The 14,555-nt window shown below is 45.1% G+C and overlaps 1 pseudogene; it reads left to right on the forward strand.

Annotated features, from left to right (window-relative positions):
- The first annotated feature begins 225 nt into the window (after positions 1-225).
- Positions 226-1,771, forward strand: LOC122707442 (annotated as a pseudogene).
- The last annotated feature ends 12,784 nt before the right edge of the window (positions 1,772-14,555 follow it).

A 14,555-nucleotide genomic window follows, 5' to 3' on the forward strand; every position in this document is an offset into this window, starting at 1 on the left:
TGGCTGAGTGTGGGATGCAAAAGAGGGAGAACACTGAGGAATGAACAACTTTTTGGCTAAAAATGTCAGAGAATGTTTCTAGCAAGCTTTTGCCCAGGCTGTAATCATGGGTTGTGATTCAGCTCTTGCCTAATGTTATTAAGGTAAGTGAATTACAAAACTTATACCCCCAAATCTCTCTTTTTTTTCTTGTTTAGTAAAGACTAGAGCGAGTAATCATCTGCGATGACATCCATCCAGAGGGCTAGGTGGATATCTTACCCATATAGCTAACATCTGGAAGGAGCTTTGCAGCTTACAAAGCCCTTTCCAATACTTCCCTCATTAAAACTGTTTGGCGGAGGCAGCATTATCCTGTTAGTAACTTTATAAAGGAGGGACTTCCCTGCGGTCCAGTGGTTAAGTTTCCCTGCGGTCCAGTGGTTAAGACTCCGTGCTGCAGGGATCTGCAGGGGTTCCATCCTTAGTCGGGGAACTAAGATCCCACATGCCGCCTGGCATAGCCAAAAGAAAGAGAAAGTCCCAAAGAATCTGGGAATTCTAAGTATAAAGAAGGAAACTGGGACTCAAATTAACTCCCTAGTGTGGCAGAACAGGTGTGCAAACTCAGGTCTGCAGACCTAGGTCTGCATGGTTCAATCATTCAGGTGATGGAGGGAGATGGTGGGGATGGGAGTGGGGAAGTGGGGGGCGGGGGGGCGGCGAGGTGAGGTAGTGACAGCAGAAAGAGGTTAGGGGTTTGTGGAAAGTGTAAAGAACGGGTTTGGGGCCCGGGGGCAGGGAACGCTGGGCGACTGCTGGATAGGAAGCTGGCTCGCCGCCGGGGTGGGAGCGGGCGGACGCCCGGGAGCCATGAGTGCATGATCGGGCAGTAGGAGCTGCTGCTGTGGGTGGCTGCACGCCCGGTTCGGCCTGATCCTCATCTCAAGCTCAACTCCCCGCTTCGCTTGCGGTTCGGCAACTAGAACTGGACCAGGCGGAGCCGCTGCCCCGCCGCCTCCGCTGCGGTCCTAGCACCGCTCAGCTCCCAGCTCCGCCAGCTCCAGGTTGCCGGCGGCAACCGCCGTGACCACTGGCCTCCGCTCAGGGGACCGGCCCGGCCTGCCCACCTGCAGCTGCAGTGGCGCGCGGACGGCAGTTCCCTGGAGAAGCTGCCTGTGTACGTGAGCCTGGTGATCACTGAGGAGGAGCAGGAGCCCAGCTTCTCCGACATGGCAAGCTTGGTGGTGCGATCTGCCGTGGGCATCTCTTACATCAGCGTCTACGACCACCAGGGGATTGTCAAAAGAAATAATTCCAGGTTGATGGATGAAATTTTAAAACATCAGGAATATCTGGACTGACTTAGATGGTTCCAAATACTCACCAGAATTTGCAAAGTCATGACAAAGATTGCCATTTGGCAGCGAAAGTGCTGTTCCCTGAAGATGGAAAAGCAGATATTGTGAGAGCTGCTCAAGACTTTGGCCAGTTAGTAGTTCAGCAGCAAAAGAAATCCATAGATATGGATGCAGATATGTTAGACCATTTACTTAGTTTGAATAATGTCCCTGATCCTGATTTAGTGTTAGAGTTTGGCCTGAGGACAGCACACTAGGCTTTATACCCTAGCATATCCAGGTGATGGAGGTTGTCTCTTTGTCTTCCCACCTAAACATCAGTTATGAGGACTTTTTCTCTGCCCCTCCTCCCCTGTCAATATGCAGCCTGTGAACAGCATCTGGCAAAGTAGTGATCCTTGGTTGTGTAATTTGATTTTTAAGGCTTTCAGAGAAGAGGACTCAGGTGACTTTGATGTGGACAAAGCACCTTTGAAACTCTGCACACATCAAGTTTGTTATTCTCATAATTAATCAACAAACACACACAAGAAAATAGTGTCTCACGTGCATGTAAGAGCACATGTGAGTGAGTACAGGGTATGTGTGCATGCATGCTGTATGGAAATAAACTCACAAATAGGGAAAATATTGGAGAAGAAAATGTGTGGATTTTCACCTTTGAGCAACGAGCAATGTTTTAGGAGCTGAAATTTCAGATTTAAAGGCTTCAGCTCCAACTACTTCCCTGTTTTTGTGGGTCAGGAAAGAGATGATTAAAGCTGTTTCCTTGTTGTTTAGGGGGGAGGGGAATAATTTTTGTTCAGTCTTTCCTGGTGGCCAAACTTTAATTTTTAAGAATACTATAGAAGATAAAGAAAACTGACAAACTTTTAACCAGACTCATCAAGAAAAAAAGAATCAAATCAACAAAATTAGAAATTAAAAAGGAGAGGTTATAAGAGATTATATGAGCAACTATATGGCAATAAAATGGATAACCTGGAAGAAATGGACAGATTCTTAGAAAAGTTCAATCTTCCAAGACTGACCCAGGAAGAAATAGAAATTATGAACAACCCAATTACAAGAACTGAAATTGAAACTGTGATCAAACGCTCCCATAAAACAAAAACCCAGGACCAGATGGCTTCACAGATGAATTCTATCAAACATTTAGAGACGATCTAATGCCTATCCTTCTAAAACTCTTTCAAAAAATTGCAGAGAAAGGAGCACTTCCAAACCCATTCTATGAGGCCACCATCACCCTGATACCAAAACCAAAGACAACACTAAAAAAGGAAACTACAGGCCAATATCACTGATGAACATAGATGCAAAAATCCTCAACAAAATTCTAGCAAACAGAATTCAACAACACATTAAAAAGTTCAAACACCATGATCAAGTTGGGTTTATTCCAGGGATGCAAGAATTCTTCAATATACGCAAATCAATCAATGTGATACACCATATTAACAAATTGAAAGAGAAAAAGCATATGATAGTCTCAATAGATGCAGAAAAAGTCTTTGACAAAATTCAGCACTTATTAAAACTCTTCCAAAAATGGGCATAGAAGGAACCTGTCTCAACAAAGTAAAGGCCATATATGATAAGCCTATAGCAAACATTATTCTCAGTGGCAAAAAGCATTCCCCCTAAGATCAGGAACAAGACAAGGGTGTCCACTCTCACCACTATTATTCAACATAGGTTTGGAAGTCCTTGCTACAGCAGGTAGAGAAGAAAAAGAAATAAATGGAATCCAGACTGGAAAAGAAGTAATGCTATTGCTGTTTGCAGATGACATGATACTATACATAGAAAACCCTAAAGATGCTATCAGAAAATTACTAGAGCTAATCAGTGAATTTAGCAAAGTCACAGGATACAAAATCAATACTCAGAAATCACTTGCATTCCTATATACTAATAATGAAAAATCAGAAAGAAATTAAGGAATCAATCCCATTCACCACTGCAACAAAAAGAATAAAATATCTAGGAATAAACCTACCTGAGGAGATGAAAGAACTGTATACAGAAAATTATAAGACACCAATGAAAGAAATCAAAGATGACATAAACAGATGGAGAGGTATTCCATGTTCCTGGGTGGAAGAATCAATATTGTTAAAATGACTATACTACCAAACACAATCTACAGATTCAGTAAGATCCTTATCAAACTACCAATGGCATTTTTCACAGAACTAGAACAAAAAATTTCACAATTCATATGGAAACACAAAAGACCCCGAATAGCCAAAGCAATCTTGAGAAAGAAGAATGGAGCTGGACGAATCAACCTTCCTGACTTCAGATTATACTACAAAGCTACAGTCATCAAGACAGTATGGTACTGCCACAAAAACAGAAATATAGACCAATGGAACAAGATAGAAAGCCCAGAAATAAATCCATGCACCTATTGGTACCTCATTTTTTACAAAGGAGGCAAAAATATACCACGGGGCATAGATAGCCTCTTCAGTAGGTGGTGCTGGGACAACTGGACAGCTATATGTAAAAGAATGAAATTAGAACACTTTCTAACACCATACACAACGAAAAACTCAAAATGGATTAAAGACCTAAGTGTAAGACCAGAAACTATAAAACTCTTAGAGGAAAACATAGGCAGAACACTCAATGATATAAATCAAAGCAAGATCCTCTATGATCCACCTCCTAGAGTAAAGGAAATAAAAAACAAAAGTAAACAAGTGGGACCTAGTTAAACTTAAGAGTTTTTGCATAGCAAAGGAAACTATAAACAAGGTGGAAAGACAACTACCAGAATGGGAGAAAATAATAGCAAATGAAACAACTGACAAAGGATTAATTTCCAAAATATATAAGCAGCTCATACAACTCAATACCAGAAAAACAAACAACCCAATCTAAAAGTGGGAAAAAGACCTAAATAGACTTTTCTCCAATACGGCTAACAAACACATGAAAAGATGCTCAACATCGCTCATTATTAGAGAAATGCAAATCAAAACTACAACGAGATATTACCTCACACCACTCAGAATGGCCATCACCAAAATGTCTACAAACAATAAATGCTGGAGAGGGTGTGGAGAAAAGGGAATGCTCTTGCACTGTTGGTGGGAATGTAAATTGATACAGCCACTATGGAAGATGGTATGGACATTCCTTAAAAAAACTAGGAATAAAACTAACATATGACTCAGCAACCCCACTCCTAGGCATATACCCTGAGGAAACCAAAATTGAAAAAGACACATGTATCCCATTGTTCATTGCAGCACTGTTTATAATAGCTAGAACATGGAAGCAACCTAGATGTCCATCAAGAGATGAATGGATAAAGAAGTTGTGCTTCATATACACAATGAAATATTAGCCATAAAAAGAAATGCATTTGAGTCAGTTCTAATGAGGTGGATGAACCTAGAACCTATTATACAGAGTGAAGTAAGTCAGAAAGAAAAAGATAAATATCGTATACTAGCACATATATATCAGAGAAGTCCATGGCTCCTCACTTCAGTACTCTTGCCTGGAAAATCCCATGGACGGAGGAGCCTGGAGGGCTGTGCTCCATGGGGTCTCTGAGGGTCAGACACGACTGAGCGACTTCACTTTCACTTTTCACTTTCATGCATCGGAGAAGGAAATGGCAACCCACTCCAGTGTTCTTGCCTGGAGAATCCCAGGGATGGGGGAGCCTTGTGGGCTGCCATCTATGGGGTCGCACAGAGTCGGACACAATTGAAGTGACTTAGCAGCAGCAGCAGCACATATATATGGAATCTAGAAAAATGGTACTGATGGATTTATTTGCAAGGCAGCAATGGAGAAACAGACAGAACAGACTTATGGACATGGGAAGAAGGGAGGAGAGGGTGAGATGTATGGAGAGAGTAACATGGAAGTAACATGTATGGAGAGTAACATTACTGTATGAAAAATATATAGCCAATAGGAATTTGCTGTATGTCTCAGGGAATCAGACGGGCTGTAACCACCTAGATGGGTGGGATGGGGAGGGAGGTGGGAGAGAGGTTCAAGAGGTAGGGGACCTATGTACACCTATGTTTGATTCTTGTTGATGTTTGACAGAAAACAACAAAATCCTGTAAAGCAATTATCCTTCAATTAAAAATAAAGAAATACTATATTGACTTACTAAAAGATGCATTCTAGGGCTTTCCTCGTGGCTCAACAGTAAAAGAATCCATCTGCAATGTAGGAGATGTGATAGGAGCTGCAGGTTCGATCCCTGGGTTGGGAAGATCCCCAGGAGAAGGAAATGGAAACCCACTCCAGTATTCTTGCCTGGAAAATCCCATGGACAGAGGAGTCTGGCAGGCTACAGTCTACGAGGTTGCAAAGAGTCAGACACGACTGAGTCACTAAACAAAAAAAGGATTCATTCTGAGTCGGAGGGCTCTCCAGAGGAATGGAGTTCTGTGTTGCATGCATGCTAAGTCGCTTCCAACTCTTTGTGGCCCCATGAACTGTAGCCCACCAGGCTCCCCTGTCCATGGGATTCTCCAGCTGAGAATACTGGAGTGGGTTTCTATGCCCTCCTCCAGGGGATCTTCCTGATCCAGGGGTCAAACCTGAGTCTCTCATGTTTCCTGCATTGGCAGGTAGATTCTTTACCACTAGTGCCAACTGGGAAGCCCTTTTAAAGCGGGCAAATGATAATTTCTACTTTTTGCCACTATAAATAATGCTGGAATAAACATCCCCAGACATCAATGTTGGCACCTATAGATAAAAGTCTAGAATATTATTTTTTTAATTTACTTTTATTATTACTAAGGAAATTCATGTTCATAGTAAAAAACAGACTGAAATAATGGAAAATGAGAATCATCCCTACCTAATCCCCAGTCCCAATCCCAAAGTTATTAATATTCAGTCTTACAGATTTTTCTCTACCTACACTCAAACATTTTTTAAAACAAAAATGGTATCCTGTGTGCAACATCCTGCAATGACCTTTACTTGCTTTCTCAAAATGCTCAGGTTCATTCATTCCACAAAAATGATTGAACATTGACGTTAGGAACCCAGCAATGTTCTTGTCTTTCAAGAATTGACATTCTAATAGATGAGACAGACATAGACAGAAACAAACAAGAGGTAGTAATGAAAATCAAGAAAGAAATGACAGGTGATGCAACAGGAAGGCAGTTGCTACAGTTTTAAGTCATCTTTGAGCAATTCTACTATGTGTTTCTAACGGAGTTTCCAGCTCTTCTCTTATAAATGCTGCTGCCTGGCACATCCTTGTCACATAAATTTGCATGTCTGTAGGAGTAGATCCCGGCGCTTAGATATCCTCAATCCCTTTTCTATCTAGAGCTTGCAACTATTTCCAAATCCAGGGCTGAATGACAGTTCCAGAGATGTGGGAGAGAGGGAAGTAGGGACCAGGCAGTGTGGGGGAATGGGCACTGGGTTTGGAGTCAGGCTGTAGAACAAGCCATAGCTCTGACATTTGCTCACCCTCTCTGAACACCCTCCCCATTTGCAAAATGGGGACCACCTTCTAATCTCACAGGGTTATTGCAAGGACAAAATGATGTTGTTTTCCCTCATGCTCTTTTTGGGACAGGCATAAGCATTTTGTTCCCTCACTCACCTAGTCATCGTAATTATGAGAGATTCATCAAAATACATGCTTTCCCTAATGGATAATGGCAAAATTTCAAAGTGCTATTTCATTCCCTTGTGTAGGAGGAATAAAGTCTTACTGTTTATTTATTCTGATTCCTTTTTTTTTTTTTTTTTTGGGGCCATGCTGCATGGCTTGTGGGATCTTAGTTCCCTAATCAGGGATTGAACCCTAGCCCCCTACAGTGGCAGCATGGAGTCCTCACAACTCACTGGACTCTCAGGGAATTCCCTAGAGCCTTGCTATTTAAATTGTGGTCTGGCATATATACAGTACTATATATAAAATAGGTAACTCACAAGGTCCTACTATATAGCAGAGAGAATTCTACTCAATACTCTGTGAGGGGCTATAGAGGAGAAGAATCTAAAAACAGTGGGTACATGTATACGTGTGACTGACTTGCTTTGCTGAACACCTGCCACTAACACAGCTAACATACACTGTGAATCAACTACACTCCAATGAAAACTATAATAACTAGGCTTTCCTAGTGGTTCAGGGCACACAAGGTTCTGTTTGTGCCCTCCAAGAGTCTGTTCCCCTGGTCCTGTGTAAGTTCTGGCAGCCCTATGCTGGGGTTAACGGTGACCTCCTCCAGGAGGGCTTATGCCACACCCAGGTCTGCTGCACCCAGAGCCCCTGCCCCTGTGGCAGGCCACTGCTGACCCATACCTTCTCATGAGACACTCAAGCACAGTTCTGGCTCAGTCTCTGTGGGGTCCCTGGGTCTTGGTGAGCACAAGTTTTGTTTGAGCCCTCTGAGTGTCTCTGGCGTGCAAGGGGTTTGACTCTAAACTTGATTTCGACCCTCCTACCATCTTGCTGGGGCTCCTCCTTTGCCCTTGGACGTGGGGGTATCTTTTTTTTTGGTGGGATCCAGCATTTTCCAGTCAACAGTTGTTCAGCAGCAAGTTGTAGTTTTGGAGTGTTCAAAGAAGATGAGAACACGTCCTTCTGCTCCGCCATCTTACTTCTGCTTCATTGACTCTTGCCAAAGCCTTTGACTGTGTGGATTACAACAAACTGTAGAAAATTCTCAAAGAGATGAGAATACCAGGCCACCTGACCTGCCTCCTGAGGAATCTGTATGCAGGTCAAGAAGCAACATTTAGAACTGGTCATGGAACAACAGACTGGTTCCAGATCGGGACAGGAGTATGTCAAGGCTGTACATTGTCACCCTGTTTATTTAAATTATATGCAGAGTCCATCATGTGAAATGCCAGGCTGGTTGAAGCACAATCTGGAATCAAGATTGCCAGGAGAAATACCAATAACCTCAGATATGCAGATGTCACCATCCTTATGGCAGAAAATGAAGAAGAAATGAAGAGCCTTTGGATGAAAGTGAAAGAGGAGAGTGAAATAGTTGGCTTAAAACTCAACATTCAGAAAACTAAGATCATGGCATCTGGTCCCATCACTTCATAGTAAATAGATGGGGAAACAATGGAAACAGTGACAGACTTTATTTTGGGGGGCTCCAAAATCACTGCAGATGGTGACTGCAGCCATGAAATTAAAAGATGCTTGCTCCTTGGAAGAAAAGCTATGACAAACCTAGACAGCATATTAAAAAGCAGAAACATTACTTTGCCAACAAAGGTCCATCTAGTCAAAGCTATGGTTTTTCCGGTAGTCATGGATGTGAGGGTTGGACTATAAAGAAAGCTGAGGACCAAAGAATTGATGCTTTTGAACTGTGGTGTTGGAGAAGACTCTTGAGAGTCTCTTGGGCTGCAAGGAGATCCAACCAGTCAATCCTAAAAGAAAACAGTCCTGAATATTCATTGGAAGGACTGATGCTGAAGCTGAAGCTCCAATACTTTGGCCATCTGATGTAAAGAACTGACTCATTGGAAAAGACCCTGATGCCGGGAAAGATTGAAGGTGGGGGGAGAAGGGGATGACAGAGGTTGAGATGGTTGGATGACATCATCGACTTGATGGACATGAGTTTGAGTAAGCTCTGGGAGTTGGTGATGGACAGGGATGAGTCACACATGACTGAGCTGAACTGAACTTAACTGAACTGAGTGGTACAGTGGTTGGGAATCTGGCTACCAATGCAGGGAACATGGTTCCATCCCTGGTATGGGAAGACCTCACATGCCACAGAGGAACCAAGCCCATGCTCCACAACAAGAGAAGACACTGCAGTAAACCCAAGCAGGGCAATGAAGAGTAGTCCCTGCATTCTGCCACTAGAGAAATCCCACGTGCAGCAACAGACCCTGTGCAGCCAAAAACAAACAAAATAAATAGATAATTTTAAAAATTATAATAAGTAAGTAAATAAATCATGGGCTGCGTATCAGCTTGTGGTTGCTGTTGGTTAGTCACTAAGTCATGTCCAACTCTTTGCGACCCCAAGAACTGTAGCACACCAGGCTTCCCTGTCCTTCACTGTCTCCTGGAGTTTGCTCAAACTCATATCCATTGAGTCAGTGATGCCATCCAACCGTCTCATCCTCTGCCACCCCCTTCTCCTCTTGCCCTCAATCTTTCCCACCATCAGGGTCTTTTTCAGTGCGTTAGCTCTTCTCATCAGGTGGTCGAAGTATTGGAGCTTCAGCTTTAGTCTTTCAAATGAATATTCAGGGTTGATTTCCTTTAGGATTGACTGGTTTGAACTCCTTGCTGCCCAAGGGACTCTGAAGAGTCTTCAGCTGCACTGATATTACTTGGTAGGTCTTTTTTATTTTTTATTTTTGGTAGGTCTTTAGAATTGCAGAATCCCAGCCCTGTGGATTCAGGATTTGACTATTGAGATCCCCAGGATTTTCCCCCAGCCCATCCCCGCCCCCAGGATTTCCTATGCACATTTTAGTTTGAGATTGTTTTAGAGTGGAAGATAAATGTCAGGTAGAGTGAAATATCTCTTCATCTCACTGAGGAATTGAAGAGGGAGTGACCTAAAACATTCTTCTAGGTTGAATTTGGCTTGTTGCCTGGAATACCTGCATCATGTTATTTATTCTTTCAGGGAGAGAACTCAAGAGGCCAGATCATTTCCTTGTCTGTTTCTCTAACCAGGTGTGGAAACCCAGCCAGTTTCAAGACCTTGTGCTGTCAGGGTTGGGTGGGCCCTGAAAAGTCTTCATTCCAGCTGAACCCTCTGCTCCTGTCCTGCCCAACCCTGCCCCACCCCCTTTTCACAGGCCCAGCCCTGAGAAGGGCAGGAATTTGCTCAAAGTCATTCACCAACCAGGTGGTAGCCTCAGTCTCAACTCCCCACCCATCTTTACCTCTTTCCTATCTCAAATATTATTCCATTTTTTTTTTTCCTGTGGAATCAGCTCATCTTTTTAGAAAAGGAATCTTTTAACTTTTAACAAAGAATTATGTAAAAAATTGAAACAATGTAAAAATTCCCCCAACAATTCCACTCTTCAGATGCATACCCAGGAGACATGAAAACATGTATCTTCAAAGAAACAGGTACATGAGGGAGTTGCCTGGTGGTCCAGTGGTTATGAATCCACCTTCCAATGTAAGGGATGTGGGTTCAATCCCTGGTCGGGGAACTAAGATTCCACATGCCCTGGAGCAACTCACTAACCCGAAGCACTGCAACTATTGAGCCTGTGCACTCTGGAGCCCGCACACCACAACTAGAGAAGCCCATGCACCACGACGAAAAATCCCACGTGCCACAAATACGACCTGACACAGCCAAATAAATAAGAATAAACATATTTTAAAAAAATAAACCTGTTCATGAATGTTTATAGCAGCATTATTCATAATAGTAAAAAAAATGCAAACAACCGAAGTGCCCTTCAGCTAATGAACGAATAAACAAAATGTGGTATATTCATACAATGGGATATTATTTGACAATAAAAAGGAGTGAAGTATTGATACAAGCTACAATATGAGTGAACCTTGAAAACATGCTAAGTGAAGGAAGACAGAAACAAAAGACAGTATATTGTGTGATTCCACTGATAAAAATGCCCCAAAGAGGCAAATGCATGAGACATAGATTACTGGTTGCCAGGGACTGAGGGGATGGGGAAGGTGGGTCTGAGGTTTCTTTTTGGGGGTGATCAAATATTCTGAGGGGCTTCCCAGGTTGCTCAGTGGTAAAGAACCCGCCTGCCAATGCAGGAGATGTAAGAGACTTGGGTTGCATCCCTGAGTTGGGAAGATCCCTGGAGGAGGAAATGGCAACCCACTCCAGTATTCTTGCCTGAAGAATCCCATGGACAGAAGAGCCTGGCGGGCTACAGTCCAATGGGTTGCAAACAGTCGGATACGACTGAAGCAACTTAGCACGAAAATATTCTGAAATTAGATAGTGATGATGGCTGTATATTTCTGTGAATATACACAAAGTGAAAGTGAAAGTCACTCAGTTGTGTCCAACTCTTTGTGACCCCATGGACTATACAGTCCATGGAATTCTCCAGGCCAGAATACTGGAGTGGGTAGCTGTTCCCTTCTACAGGGGATCTTCCCAACCCAGGGCTCAGACCCAGGTCTCTCTCATTGTAGGCGGATTCTTTACCAGCTAAGCCATCAGGGAAGCCCTGAATATAAACAAAACTACTGTTTAAAAAACCTTTAAAAGGTAAACTATAGCTCAATAAAGCTGTTATTTTAAAAAAACAAACAAGCATGGCAGTGGGCTTCCTCAGTGGCTCACCGGTAAAGAATTGCCTGCCAATGCAGGAGACAAGGCTTCCATCCCTGATCTGGGAAGATCCCACATGCCACGGAGCAACGAAGTCCATGCACCACAACTATTGAGCCTGTGCTCTATAGCCTGGCAGCCGCAACTCCTGAGCCCACGAGCTGCACCTACTGAAGCCCAAGGGCCCTAGAGCCTGTGCTCTGCAACAAGGGAAGCCGCACAATGAGAAGCCCTCACACCACAACTGGGGAGTAGCCCCTACTCCCCAAAACTAGAGAAGAGCTCTCCCAGCAACGAAGACCTGGTACAACCAAAAATAAATAGTAAAATTATTTTACAACACACATAGTAGGACTTCTCTGATGGCTCAGCGGATAAGAATCTGCCTGCCAATTCAGGGGATGTGGGTTCAATTCCTGGTCCGGGAAGATGCTGAGGAGCAACTAAGCCCATGATCCACAACTATGCTCTAGAGCCTCGAGCTGCAACTACTGAGGTCCATGTGCCTGGAGCCTCTGCTTAGCCAGAGCAGCCAAAAACAAACAAAGTTTTAAAAATTTTCAAGAAAAGAAAATAAAACACCATGGTAGAAAGAGGAAAGTGATCCCACCCCAGATCCCCCCTAGTAGCCACACTCTCACTCCATAAATATTCAAGGATGGCCTGTTCCCCACAGACTGTGGGCCGAGGACACAACAGGAAGCAAACAACTCATCCTGCAAGCAGAGGCCACCCCACGGTTCAGAGCCCAGGACTAAAGCCTGCACTAAAGTCTCCTTAACTTCACTGACTGACCTCGGCCCCTCCCCGCCCCTCCTCCTTCTCTCAGGTTCCCCAACCCCAGCTGTCAGGAAGCCCATCCCTGCTCCCTGAACCTTGGCCCCTCCTTCCTCACCGCTCTTCCTACCTGCACAACCTTCCCAGCTCCTGTCGGAAACCCCAACAACAGTCAAACCGAGCTCTCCGCCCACTCTGCACCTCACCTGGGCAGCTGGTTATAGTTGGGGCAAAACACACCACCTTGTCAGCCACCCACTGAGAATCCATGACCTGGGGCTCCCTGGTGGTCCAGTGGCTGGGGGTCCTCGCTCCCAACGCAGGGGGCCCGGGTTCCAGCCCTGGTCAGGGAACTAGATCCTACACGCCGCAACCAAGAGTTCACATGCCACAACTAAGACCCAGCGCAACCAAATAAAGAAGTAAATAAATAACTATCTAAAAAATAAAATCCATGACTTCGTCCCGAGTGGGTCCTGGATGCTGCCTGGATGTCATAGACATTCACTCCCAGTGACTGTGGTCCACCTTCTCTCCTCTCTGTGAAACGAGGACATGAATATTTCTGCCTCCTGGGGCTCTTGGCTGCATTAGCACCTGACACATCGTAGGCCCTCAATTGGTGATAGCTATGGGGTAAAGAATCTGCCTGCAATGCAGGAGACCTGGGTTCGATCCCTGGGTTGAGAAGATCCCCTGGAGAAGGGAAAGGCTACCCACTCCAGTATTCTGGCCTGGAGAATTCCATGGACTGTATAATCCGCGGGGTCGCAAAGAGTCGGACACAACTGAGTGACTTTCACTTTCATGGCGTCATTATCTCTGGTCTTCCATCCAGGGGCTCCTGGTGACCGGGTCTCCAAAGATACCTTCCCTGCAGTCAATATTTTGTTCCACTGGCTGGGCAGCCAGGGGCTCTTTGTCAGAGCAGCTCTACTTCTGGAGAAAGAGAAAGGGACTAGCCCAGGGCAGAGGAAGTGTGGCTGAGCTCAGGGTGAGAGCGAGGAGGCTGAACCTTCTTGCAGCCAATGTCCACATGACGGGCTGAGCCTGAGTCAGACCTGGAACCAAGATGGAAATTTACCAGGGCCTCAGAAAGGGAATGTGGAGGAGTTGTGGGGGGTGCAGATAGCTGGCACCCCAATCTGGACCTTCAAAGAGGAGGGCCGCCCCCAGGAATCCAGGCTGCACCTCCTCCCAGGAAACTGAGACCAAAGCCGGGAGGAAGGAGGAAGTGTGAGCCTTGCTCTCTAGTGACTCACGTCGTCCTTTGGGGCAAGTCAACTCTCACCCCTGTCCGCCTTCCCCCAGGGGATTATCCGCCCTAGGTCAGCCTATTCAAAACACTGGTCCAATTTTCTCACCCACACCCTGCATTCCTCCTCCTCGAGATGTTTGCAGGCACCTGCTTGGGTCCACAAGTAAGTCTTGGAAGATAATACAGTGGGAGGGATGGGAAAAAGCCTGTTCTGGAAATCAGCTGGGCATGGCCCTGGCCTGCTGTGTTAGTCCAGCAGGTCTCACCCTCTCTGGGCTCCAGTCTCCGCTTCTGTGAGAATGGGCAGCTGGTCTCCATGTCCTCTGGTTCCCAGTCTCTGGAATTCTACCACGGCTCAAGGTGCCTCCATCTGAGTGCCTCCATCCCAGGCCCTCAGGGATAAAGTCCCACTCTCATCCACAGTCCAAGAGGGCCCTTGCTGGTTTGGTCCTGCTCTTGGCTAGACCTCATTCTTGCTCCTCCCCATGCTCCCATCCACATGCAGCTGCCCTGCTCAGAGAGCTAGCGCTTGGAGTGCTCTGAAATGGCAGCTCGCTGGCTGACTGCCACTCCTGAGTGGATGTCATGCTCTCTCCAGCTTTCCTTTCCCGATCTTTCAGTTGTGTGTGTCCACCAACAGAGAGGATGTTCTATTTTCTGTCTTTCTCATTAAACTGAGTTCTGTGCCAAGGGCAGTGGCCCGTATACTGAAGGGGTCCAAGAGTATTTGAATGAATGAACTGATGAATGAATGAAGTGGAAGCTCCAGGCAAGCTGTAGGCCATCCCAGAGCTCTGCCCTGCCCCAGAGGTGGGGGTGGGGTGATGATTGAGGGGTGTAGATTTTCAAGGGAGGTTCCAGCTGGGCTCAGTGAGGCCATAGCCCCAAGAT

This window comes from Cervus elaphus, chromosome 14, assembly GCF_910594005.1.
Source record: "Cervus elaphus chromosome 14, mCerEla1.1, whole genome shotgun sequence".
Lineage (NCBI taxonomy): Eukaryota > Metazoa > Chordata > Mammalia > Artiodactyla > Cervidae > Cervus > Cervus elaphus.